General features: G+C 41.3%; 1 protein-coding gene across 4 annotated transcripts in view; it reads right to left on the reverse strand.

Moving 5' to 3' along the window:
* Positions 1–8,476, reverse strand: part of WWP1 (WW domain containing E3 ubiquitin protein ligase 1) — a 150,930-nt gene extending 142,454 nt beyond the window's left edge. For 2 of the 4 annotated variants that reach the window (XM_036753156.1, XM_036753159.1), the window contains exon 1: positions 8,113–8,312. The gene's annotated coding sequence lies outside the window, so the exon portion shown is untranslated. Of the gene's footprint in view, positions 1–8,112 lie in introns of all 4 variants that reach the window. The other 2 variants (XM_036753157.1, XM_036753161.1) reach the window with 2 other exon arrangements.
* Positions 8,477–12,920: the final 4,444 nt, after the last annotated feature.

Raw genomic sequence — 12,920 nt, forward strand, 5'->3', positions numbered from 1 at the left:
TTTCCCTAGTAAAAAAGCAAGCAATAAGCATTCATTAAATGCCTATTATGTCCTAAGTACTGAGCTAAGAGCTGGGGATACAAAGAAAAAAAAAAAACAACTACTCCCTAATCTCAAGGAGCTCACAGTCTAATGGGGGAGGCAATATACAAATATGTAAATTGGAGATACATCTCAGCTAGATGGTACTAAGACTAAAGAGGAATGGGAAAGGCTTATTGCAGATGGTGGGCCTTTAGCTGAGATTTGAAGGAATCTAAAAAAGACAGAAGGTGGAGATGAGGAAGGAGAGAATTTGAGGCATGTCTGACTCAGGAAATGGAGGGTCATATGTGAGGAACAGCGAGGAAACCAGTGTTACCTGGTTGCAAAGTACATGGAGTGGAGTAAGGTAAGAAGACTGAAATGTAGGAAGAGACAGGTAATAAAAGGCTTTAAAAGCCAACAGAGGATTTTATAGTTAATCCTGAAAGTAATAGAGAACCACTGGAGTTTACTGTTTAAAAAACAAAACATTCAATGGCTCCTCGCTGACTATTATAATCTAAAATCCCTCACCTAGCATTCAGAGTTTTCCATATTTATCTAAAACCACCTTTCCAACCTCATTTCCCTTTTCTGGCCTATACCTAGTGGCCTCAAAACACCATCAGCTTTCCCACTTCCAATGCTTTGTTATCTCCACCTAAAACACCCTTCCACCATTAACCAACCAGATACATCTCCTATTTTTCTGCTTATGTATCTCTTTTGTCAGCCTCCACACTGCTATTCAAGCTGTCCCTTCAGTCTGGGATTTCCTTCCCACTGTCTTAGCCTTCTTAAGTTCTGACCATAATTATAACTCACAAATTCATAGTACTCTATATTCATCATCTCATTTGATTCTTCCAACAACTCTGTGAGGTAAGCAGGGTAATTATTACCCTTATTTTACATAGGTAACTTACCCAAGGTCCTGTAACTATGAAATAGAAGCCCGGAGATTCAAACTTAGGTCTTCTGACTCTAAGTCTAGTACGCTCCTTTTCACAAGTTGTCAATGATCTTTCCCTCAGAATTTCCTTTTTTTTTTTTTGGGAGGGGGTAGGAGGCTATGGGACAAGTGACAGAGATCTGACATACAGATTTATCACTTTGTATTATAGTTATGTTTGTGCTATTGAGTACCATGAAGACTATCTTATCTAAACTTTGTATTTCCCTTAACACAGTGCTCTACATACTAAATCTTTAACAAATGTTTGAGTTGAACCCTAGCATATAATACTATCACTCAAGGCCCAGCTCAAATGCCATTATTTTCATGAAGCCTTTCTTAATCACCCCAAATGTATGGGATCTTTTTTTGCTGAACCCCAAAAGCACTTTCCAAAAGCTATCTCATAGCACTTACACATTCTACTTTTTACCACAGCTATTTGTATACTTACCTTAACGGTACAGTGGGGAAAGAATTGAACTTGGAATCAGAAAACCTGTGTTCTAGTACCATATCACCTACAATGTGACCTTGGAGAAAACAACCTGAACCTGATTTTGTCACCTACTTCACTGGTGTGAGAATCAAATTAGAAAATGTATCCTTAGTAAATCAGTATATAAATATTTTAGCTATTATCCTCTATCCTCTACATTGTAAGGGCATTTTACATTGTAGCTACTTAATAACAAATGTATTTGGGGGGTAAAAACTTTGAAAGCAAGAACTCTGTCATATCCCTGCATTCCCAACAATAATTAACATTTCCTTTTTAACATCTCTTAGACCAACAATACTTTTCTGGCACTTACCTCCCCCCAAACTACCCCCAACCAACTTTGTAATTTCTATAATGATGCTTTTAAGATTATTGGGACAGACGTTAAATGTGATCAAATAAGAATAATGAAGTGATGAAAACACCTTTTTTAAAATTTCCCTCCAAAATATTTAAATATAGCCTTAGCTTATAAATTCAAATGATTAACATACTGAGTTAGTCTCAAGTTATACAAACGGCACCACTGGTAAATTAAATGAAGACGTTATGTTCTCTAAGGGGGTAATTTAGAGTTGTAAAGTATGGTTGTGAAGTATCAAGTCCCTAAACTGGAAGTAGTACAACATGCATGTCCAAAGATTCCTTCAATGTCAAATAATTTTGATAATCTGGCAACAAGTAATATTCTCCATGAGATTCTTACTAAGGTTTGCCTACTCTCCTAGAAAGAGAATTGTACTTAGTACCTCCATATCCTCACCTTTCTCTCATTTCTTACTCCTTTACAATCTGATTTCTGACCCCCTAGTCAAATGAAACTGTGTATTCCAAGTTCGCCAACAATCTCAAAACTGTTAAATACACTGGCCTTTCCTCAGTCCTCATTCTACTTACCTCTCTACAAGTTTTGACCCTATTAGCCTCTTCTTCCTCCTGGATCCTCTCTACTATGACATTGCTCTCTCAATTCTCCTTCTACCTTTCTGATTCAAGTCTCCTTTACAAAACCATTATCATCATTTTCCTGCTACATGTATACAACTCTGTCCTAGACTCTCCCTTTCCCTCTTTACTCTCTCCTCCAAAATCTCATCAGTTTCCATCTATTCAATCATCTCTTTGCTACCACAAATGGCTCCCATATCTATATATCCAATCCCATTCTAATATGGGGATATTTGTATCACCTAAATCATGCATTAGCTTTTAGTACCAGTTATGTCAGCTAAGAATGATGGATGTTGACAGGAAGACCTAGTTTCAAAACTTGCCTCAGATTTACTAGTTATGTGACCCTGGGAAAGTCACCTAATCTCTCTGAATCTTAGTTTCCTCATTTGTAAAATGGGGATAATGGTACCTATCTTACAAGGTGGTTGTAAGGATCAAACGAGATAACGAGTACAGTACTTTGCAAACATTAAAGCTCTGTATTATAATTATGTGACTTGTCATTATAAGAGACCCTCAATAAGTGTTTATTGAATGAATCCATGCATGCATACACGTGTGCAAAAAATTTAAATAAAATCAATAGCACAGGATTTGAAAGTAGGGGCATACTGCAAATCACCAAAGGCTTGATCACCCAATGAACATTTAGAAACTGACAGATGAAGATAATTTAATTGCCAAGTCTTGTGCCTTCCACATCTCTTCCATCTCACCCCTTCTCTCTACTCAATCTAGGACCTCAACTCTAGCCCAGACAACTGCAATAACTCCCAACTGGTCTCTCTGCTTCAATCTCTCCTGTCTCGAAGATCTAAATGCAAAGTGAAGTGAAATGAGCCAAGAGAATAATTTATAAAATAACAACATTTCAAAGAAATGCAACTCTGAAAAACTTTAGAACTCTAATCACTGCAATAACAAACCATGATTGCAGACGACATTAACATGCTACCCACCTCCCAACAGAGAAGTAATGACCAATATGGGAATCTAATTTGCTGGACCATGCATATTTCTTACAAGAACTTTTTTTTTTTATTTTTAGTGAAGAGTAGGGAAAGAGAATGTAGGCTGAAAGGTTAGAGCAACCCCTCACAAAAAAAAAAAAAGAAAATGAGAAAGAGGGTCATTGGAGACTTTTTAATGCACAAAAGAGAAAAAGGGGGAGGGTAGAAAAAAATCATAGACAAGCAGTGCAGCTTTGAAAGTTACATGTTGAATTGATAATATATTAAAAGAGATTCATAGTTTCATGTTCAATTATCTTCTGTTCTACTATGTGCATGAAAATGTCCATTTCATTTGGTGTTCAAGTTCAGAATAAAACAATAAATTTTTTTAAGTCTCTCCTCTTTCCAATCTATCCTCCACACAGTGCCAAGTGAACCAACAGCACAGGCCTGACCACATTACTCCCCCAGTTTACAAAAATAAACCAAACAATTCTAGTGGTTACTACTGCTTCTATAATCAAGTACAAACTCCTGTTTGGCAGTTAAAGCTGTTCACAATGTTGTTCCAGCCTAATCTTCCAGCATTATTATACATTACTCCCCTTCATGCACTCTACACATGATACTCTACCTTCCATCTCTCTCTTTGCACAGTGTTCTCCATGCTTGAAATGCAGACCTTCATCTCTATCTCTTGGAATCCTTGGTTTCTATCAAAGTTCAGTTCATTTGCCATTTTCAATATGACCTAGGCCCTCCCCTTCCCCACCAGTGCCCATTCCTTCATTAATCTTGTATTTATTCTCTATATTCTTACATATTTACACGTTGTCTAGTATAAAGAAATGTAAGCTCTCTAAAAATTATGCTGAGTCCACTTCAAATTTATGTTACATAATCTCAAAAGAGACCTCACTTTATTAAAGGCAATCCTTTTACACCTCACTAATAGACTCTATCCCACTTAACATAGCACCTCTTCCAACCTTTTCACATCTCCTCAAGCCTTCCATAGCTTCCCAGCCCTCTTAGCTGAAAATGTTGCCTCACATTTCATTGAAAAAAATTGAGGCCATTTATAGAGAGCTTCCTGGTCTATCCTCATTCCACATCACTAAGATGCCTTCTACCACTTTCTCTTCCTTCAACCCAGTCTCACACAAAGAGCTGGCCTTTCTCTTTGCCAAGGCAAACCTCTACATGCACAAATGACCTCATTCCTTCTGGTCTTCTCCAGCACACTTGCCTCCTCTATCACTCCCAAGCTCTCATTTATCTTCAGCCTCTCCCTAGGCAGAAAGGATGCTTTCTTACTAACTATAAATACACACAAGTTCCCCCATCCTCAAACAAACAAACAAACCCCTTACTTACTCCTTTTATACCTGATAACTCATTCTTTAGCTTTCTCTTCTCCCTTTTGTGGGCGGCTAAACTCATTGAAAAGACTGTCTACAATAGATACCTCCACTTCCTTTACATTCACTCTCTTCTTAACTCTCTGAAGTCTGGCTTTCAGCCTCATCATTTAACTGAAAATGCTTTCTCCACAGTGATCTCTTAACTACCAAACCTAGTGGCCTTGTCTCAATCCTCATCCTTCTGAACGTTTCTGTGTCCTGACGTTGTCAATTACTCTTCTCCCAGATACTCTTTCTCTAAGATTTCATGACACAGCTCTCTTTTGATTCTCCTACCTGGCTGATTGCCCTTTCTTCAGTCTCCCTTACTGGATCTTCATCCAGGTCACACTCTGAGTGTCCCCCAAGGTTCTAGGTCCTCTTCTCTTCTCCCTCTATGTTTCATGGATTCAATTATAAACTCTACGTAAATGATTCTCAAATTTATTTATCCAGCTCTCACATTTACTCTTATTGGTATGCTTACATCCAACTGCTTATTGAACATCTCAAACTGCATGTCTTATAAACATCTTAAGCTCAACATGTCCAAAACTGAACTTACCTTTACCCCTAAACCTTCCCTTTTTCCTTTCCTCCTATTATTTTCCAAGGTACCATCATCCAGTCACCAGGTTTGCAACCTTGCAACCCAAATGTCATCCTGGATTCCTCACTCACCCATATCCAACTGATTGCAAAGCACTGTTTCTACCTTCATAACATCTCTTACAGAGGCCCCCTGTTTTCCTACACTACCACCACCCTGGTTCATGTCCTCATTACTTCATACACCTACTACTGCAATACCCTGCTGATTGCTCTGTTTCAAGCCTTTCCCCACTCCAGTCTACCCTCCACTCAGCTGTCAAAATGACCTTCCTAAAAAAGAAGTCTGACCATGTCAACAGCCCCTTTAATCAACTCCAGTGGCTCCCTATCACCCCCAGAATCAAATATAAATCTTCTGGTTTAGAAAGCCCTCCACAATCTGGCCCATTCCTACCTTCCATTCTTTTCATACCATGTCCCCTCCCTCCCCCACATATACTCTGAGATCCAGTAACACTGACCTCCTTGCTGGGTTTTTTTCCCCTCCTGAACATGACACTCCATTTCTGGATTCCAAGCCATTTTCAATGGCTGTCTCCCACAATCTTAATTCTTCCTTCTCAACTACACCTCCTAGCTTCCCTGGCTTCCTTCGAGTTATCAGCTAGAGTACCATCTTCTGCAAGAAGACTTTACTGATTCCCCTTAATGCCAGTGCCTTCTCTATGTTAATGATCTCCAATTTACCTGTATCCATCTTGTTTGTACACAGAGGTTTGCATGTGATCTCCCAAATTAGACTGCAAGCACCTTAAAGAGAAGGGATTGTCTTGTGCCTTTTTTTTATCCCCTGCATTTAGCAAAGTGCCTGGCACATAGCAGGTGCATAATAAACACCAGTGACACACTATGAACATGGACTTTCATTTCTGTCTTTCTTTCCTCAACATCTAGCACAATGGCTGGAACATGGTTGGTCCTTAATAAATACTTGCTGATTGACTGGTTTACTCTAACTCAAAATTATGGTTTTGGGAAACAAGTAAAACCTTTTTTATATTGAGTTATATAAATAGTACATTATAACATACTATTACTGTTAAAAATAAAGCACTACATTTTATGCATTATTTCATATCTCTTCCAAGGTCCAGGAACTTAAAATATAATTGGTTTTCTCACTTAAGCAGTAGGTGGTACAAGGAATAGAGCACTGTACTTGGGAGTCTGGAAGTCCTGAAATTAAAGTGTGATCCTGGGCAAATTACTTAACTTTTTTCTGGCTAAGTTTCCTCAACTGTTAAAATGAGAATAATAGTACCTAATTCAGAGGGTTATTTTGAAGATCAAATGTGAAAAAACATTTGTAAAGCACTTAGCGCCCAGCACACAGTTGGATCTTAATAAATGACTGTTCTCCCTATTCCCCATTCTCACCCCACCCCCCAAAATGCCTGTTCCTTTCTTTCTTACCACGTTTTTATTTTATGCATTTAAAAACATTATTCTGAGAAGGGGTCCATAGGTTTTATTAGCCTACCAAAGGAGTCCAGTGAATTCCCTACTAGTTCAATACTAAATTTAATTTTTAAAAAGTAGCTAGGAATTATTATAAAGGTCATCTCTACCAAAATTAATTTGCTACTAAGTATTTTGCTACTTAAACTCACGCAAATCAAAGAAGGCCTTTTTGAAAGTTACTTTCTTTTGAATGTTTGAGATACTGCTTCTGTCTCTATTTAGTTTAAATAAACAGGGACTTAGTGAGACAGTATGAACTTAATAGTTTCCAACGTATGCCACTTTTTCAAGAAGCTACAGACTAATATAAACATATATATAACATATGCAATATGCACTAGATGCTTCAGGTTACAGCAGTCCAAATAATTTCTTTGTAACGCTACTCTTCTTCACACCTACTTCTCATGTACTTTATGTGGAAACAGAAATCGCTTCACGCTTTATTCATGTTTGCCTACACAACACAAAACATTTTAAAAGGAGAAACCAAACCAGATTACAACAAGTCGAGAGAAGAAGAAATGCCAAAGCAACGGACAAGGTTTCTTTGCAAATGAAGATAACCCGAAGCAAAGACACCCCCAAAGAGTGCTCCAATACCAAAGGGTTGATGGAAAGAATGATAGCACGAAGGTTAAAAAAAGTGATGGAGAAACGACAATGACGAAAAATTGAGAGGGGGAAGGGAAGAGAGAAGATTAAACTGGATGAAATGAAGAAGAATGACTGGAAAGAACTACAAGGTCATGGGGAGCTGCAGGGTCACAGAAGGGGGGGTGCGCTGGGGAACTGCAGGGTGAAGTCTACGGAGCAACACGAACATGCCACGGAAAATGCTGAGCTCGGGTGGGCGCTCCTGGGCGACAGAATTGTTAGGAGAGATTATTAAATCGGCGACTGAGGGAGAGGCAGAGTCTGAGGAGAGATTAAAATTGGAGCGGAGAAGGGGAGGTAAGAGAAGCCGGCGGGCAGCCCAAGACTGCGGGGGTCACGAAAACACTCTCCCCGATCCGGAACACGAACACGGGCCTCCGGCGGGTCGCACACAGGACAAGACCCACGAACCCACCCGAGAAAGAGGACGAGCTCCGGCCCCCCCTTTGCCCAGAGCCAGCCTGCCCGGCCTGAGGGGGGGGGGGGCACGAGGGCGGCCGGGGGAGGGCCGGAGCCCCGAATCCCAGCCCGGCCCGGGAAGGGACCCCCCCCCCCCCCCCGCCCGAGCGCCGCGGTGTGCCGCGTTCTTACCAAGGCTGCCTCCCTCGCCTGCCTGCCCGCCTGCCGAGGAGGTGGCGGCGGCGGCGCCTCCTCTTCCTTCAGTAGCCGGCGGCGGGTCTCCTCACCCCTCTGAGCCGAGAATGGCCATCTCCCAGCGGCAGCCGCCCCGGCGTCGGCCCCCAAGCGGTGCAGGCCGCCTGCAGCCGCACGGACCCACGAGCAGGGGAGACCGCAGACTCCGGGGCCCCTTCCCCCCCACCCCAACCCTCAACCCCGAACCGCACACCGCCTGGGTCCAACCCCACACCTCCTCCCGCGTGAACGAGCGCCGTCCGTCCCCTCGTCCGCGGCGCCGCGCCCCGAGCGCGCGCCCCCGCCCCCCGTCACTATGCCCGGGAGCACGCGCAGCACCGCCACATCCACTCCCCCACCTCCTCTATACTGGGAGCGCTCTCAGAGCCTCCCCCCGCCTCCTCACGCGCGCGTTATGTCCGGGAGCGCGCGCCGCGCCGCCACGGCCACCGCGGGGAAATCGGGCCTGACCCAGAAGCCGGCTCTCTGAGCATGCGCAGAAGCTTCCACTAGGGCACGGCTCCGATTTAAAGCTTCAGCTTGTCCGGGTCTTCCCAGCAGTCCGAAGGGTGGGAGCAAGGGGGCGGAGACGGTAGTGAGAGGTGAAAAGGAGACTGAACCTGAGAAGGGGAGGAGTTACAGCTGAGACTTGGGAAAGCTAGCCGGAGAAAGTCGTGGCTCTGACTTTCAAGTTGGTCAGCCAAAATGCTGGCTTGAGTTGTAGAAACCCGAGGCGCAGCTTAGCCGCAGAAAAGGAAAATGTTCTTGGACGGAAACGAGTGAGACGTGACACAGGGTCCTGGAAAAGGACCGTGTCTGAAGCCTGTATCGTACCTTCCACCCGTATACCCCCAGGAGGCAGCGCAACCTGGGAACCGAGCAGGCCTGAGTCCATAGCACCTGGCCTCGCTTGACAACAACTTGCAACTCTGACTCCACAAGAGGCACTCGTTTATCCGTCTGCAAGTCGAAAAAAACGTTCTCTTTGCAGATACTTGAGGAAGTTAAAGCTGTCCCTGCCCTCCCCCCCCCATCTTTACATGATGTAAGGAAAGCATTTCTCCCGTCATGCCTGCTGTTACAAAAGTTCTGTGCGATAACATCACTGGTTTGAGCTGCTTGAACAACACAGGCTCTTTAATTAGATTCAAAGACTTTTGGAGATGGAAAGGAAATTTGGCCACCTAGTCCACCCCACACATTCTAGAAATAAGGAAACTGAGGCCCAAGAAGGTCAAGGGACTTGCTGGGGTCATACTACTAACAGAGACATCAATAGTGACCAAATCAAACAACCATAATTTTATGGTGGCTACTACACTATGTTCCACACGGTGGAACGTGGGCCCAGGCTGCAGTCATGTAACAGGGATTTCTAGATAGACCTGGAATGCATCTCAGGGAGAATGGAGTTCCACTTCTGTGGAGAATAGAACACCGTTGGTATCCTTCAGTGTATTTGCAGCCTAGGGGTATGACTTTTGTTGAGGTTCAAGATTGTTAGGGGAAAGCGGAGGAATATCCCCAACCTAGAGGATGACAATAAGTTTAATATCAGCCAGTTTAGTTCTCCTTCCAAACCTATTACACAAAAGAAAACTGGCAAACATATTAGTGTATGTGATAAAAAAAATTGAAGAGTGAGGGGTCTCTGTGGTTCTAGGCAGAGATAAAATTTCAGCTCCCTTGGGAGGTGCTAGGAATCAAAGTATCAGGGTGCTAGCTCCCTTGCACATGCCTGTGGCTCTGAGAGCTTCCTGTTTACCATTCAAAGTCTGAGCCTTTTTGATTGGGCTCTCATGAGTTTTCCTCTCCCAGAAATCTTTCAACCATTTTGGTATCATATCTCCTTGCATATACACATTTTTACCTCACTGTCCTAGTTTAGGGGACCACCCAATACCACTTAGGCACAGGCGCTACAATTATATTAACAATATTAGTTAATACATAGTGCTTAAGGCTTCACATATACTATCTCATTTGATCCAAACAACAAACCCTGTGAGGTAGGTGCTATAATTATTATAGCTGGCATTTATAATGCAGTTCAAAATTTGTGTTTTACAATTTTGTCTCTTTTGGTCTTTGTCACAATTCTCTTGGTATCTCAATTGGTGGGTTGCTTTGTAAATCTTTAGTTGTGAATGTAGTCATATAGGTATCATTATCCTCATTTTAAAAACTAAGCAAATGAGGCTGAAAGAGATTAAGTGACTGCCAGGGTCACATAGTTGGTAAATGTCAGACTCAAGATTTGTACCCAAGTTTTCCTCCTCCAACTACAGTACGCTAATGAATGTCTACATATCCAAGATGATGTGAATCATGGGAGAATCTATTTAAATCAATCCATACTTCAATACCTCAGAGATTGGTAATTTCATCAGTGTCTGTATATCCTTCTGTGCTGTAAAGCACCACACCTCTATAATTTAATAAATGCTTTTTCAGAGTTGCCATGGCCAAAAATTCATCACTCTTTGGCCAACTAACTAACAGACCTCTCCAAAATTAGCTAAATTGGTCCTCTGACAACAGCTTATAGAGCCCATCTCAAGACCTATTCTTGAAGCTTTTCCAGCTTCAAGTCCAACTTTAATCAATAGAATTATAAAATCCCAGAGTTGGAAGAGGCTTCAGAAGTCATTTGGTTCAAATTGATACATTCGAAAATTAAGGTAAACTAAGAGACAAAGTTCTAGGCATCATCAATTTGTTAGTTAGGCTAACAGTAAACAATAAATTGGGTCTATGGCCTCTCAGTAACCAAAGACCTTGAGTGAGGACTGACAGGGTCTTTTATAACAATTAGTAAGATGACAGAGCAAAATCTTGAGCAACATAGGTGTGTCTTCTGACTGGCTATTGATGACATAGTCAGAATTGAGTTTATATCATTTCTTCCTCCCCTTCTAAAACTACCTTGTTGTTGTTACTCAGTTGTGTTTGACTCTTTATATTCCATTTGGGGTTTTCTTGACAAAGATACTTGCCATTTCCTTCTCCAGCTTATTTTACAAATGAGGAAACTGAGACGAGCAGAATTAAGTGACTTGCCCAAGGTCACACAGTAAATGTCTAAGGCCAAAACTGAACTCAGGAAGATGAGTCTTCTTGCTCCTGCCGACCTAGCTGGCCCCTAAACCACAGCCAAATATGTGATTTGAGTCACAAGACAAGGTTCTCCTGACATGAGAGTTACCATGATAGTTTAAATTGATGAGACTCGACCTTTTAGGTTATTCAAGTTTCTTTGGAAAATGGCTGATGGGTGGAGTTACAAAGATAGGTGTAATTACAAGACAAAAGCTTCACCAAATTTCTCTGGGATGTGGTTAGCGGGTGAAGTTTACTAGGGGAAGGAACAGTGAAAAAGAATATTAAATCTAGATTAATTATATCTTAGCTAAATAGAATTAAAATAAATTTTCAATTTTACAGACTCTTATTCAAAGGAAGACTCCCAAATATAAAATAAATGCAAGATACTGTGTCAAGTACTATGGCTAAAAAGACTAAAATGAAATAGACCTTGTTCTCAAAAAGCTTATGTTCTACTGGATAAAAAAGCATATATACAAACGTATAACAGGTAAATTATTTGGTAATTGGTAAAGTAATTGCGGGGAGGAGGTTGAATAGAGCAGCAACAAAGGGGAGATCAGGAAAAGGCTTGTATTGGAAACAGCACCTGAAAAAAAAAAATAGCACCTGAGCTGGACCTTAAAAGGAGCCAGTGAAGTGAGTGAGGGCATACAAGGTGTGGGGAGAGTCTATGCAAAAGCCTAGAGGTAGGAGGTAGAATGTTGTATCTAAAGAATAGCAAGCGGGCCAGTTTGACTGGCATGAGGAGGTTCATGTGAACATCTAGAAAGACTGGAACAAGACTGTGAAAGGCTAAATGTCAAACAGAGGAATCTCTGCATTTTTATATTAGGGGCAATAGGGAGTCACTGAAATTTCTTGATCAAGGAAATGACGTGATTAGAATTTTGCTTTAGGAATGCCAATTTGGGAGCTATATAAAGTGTGAGTTGTAGAGAGATGAGACTGGAAACAGATGACAAATTAAAAAGCCATTGCAATAATCCAATAGAGAATTGATGAGGGCCTGAATTAAAGTGGTGGCCATGGGGAGTAGAGAGAAAGGGAGAGATGCTAGAGATGTTGTAGAAGTAAGATGAACCATTTATATAAACCACAAAGCACTCTTTACAGAAATAAAGGAAAACAAATAATGGAAGACATATTCAGTGGTTGTGATTCAGCTTTGCCAATGTAATAAAAAAATGATGGCACTACCTAAATTAATATACAGATTTAACTTTAATAGCTATTAAGGCTTAAAACTACCAAGACTTTTGGGACATATATCATAAAGCTAGAAAGAAATAGCAAAATTCATTTAAAAGAACGAAAAGACAAGTCTCTCAAGGGAAATAAAGAACAAAGTAATAATGAAGGAGGCATAATGTTATTAGACCTCAGACTACAGTCTTAACTTAGTCATAATCAAAACTATATGGTACCAGTTAAAAAAATAGGAAAGTGGATTAGTGGAACAAACTAGATAAGCAAGAACAAGAAGTGAACAAATACAATAATCCAATGTTTGATAAACCCGTATCACTAGAAGAATTCCTAATTTGATAAGAATTACACAGGAACACTCTCTCTTCCTCCTCCTCTACTCTCCCTCTACTTTTCAGCTCCCCTTGGTGTGTTGTCTTATTAAAATGTAAACTCCTTGAGGGCAGGGACTG

Source organism: Trichosurus vulpecula, chromosome 1 (genome assembly GCF_011100635.1).
Source record: "Trichosurus vulpecula isolate mTriVul1 chromosome 1, mTriVul1.pri, whole genome shotgun sequence".
Classification (NCBI taxonomy): Eukaryota; Metazoa; Chordata; class Mammalia; order Diprotodontia; family Phalangeridae; genus Trichosurus; species Trichosurus vulpecula.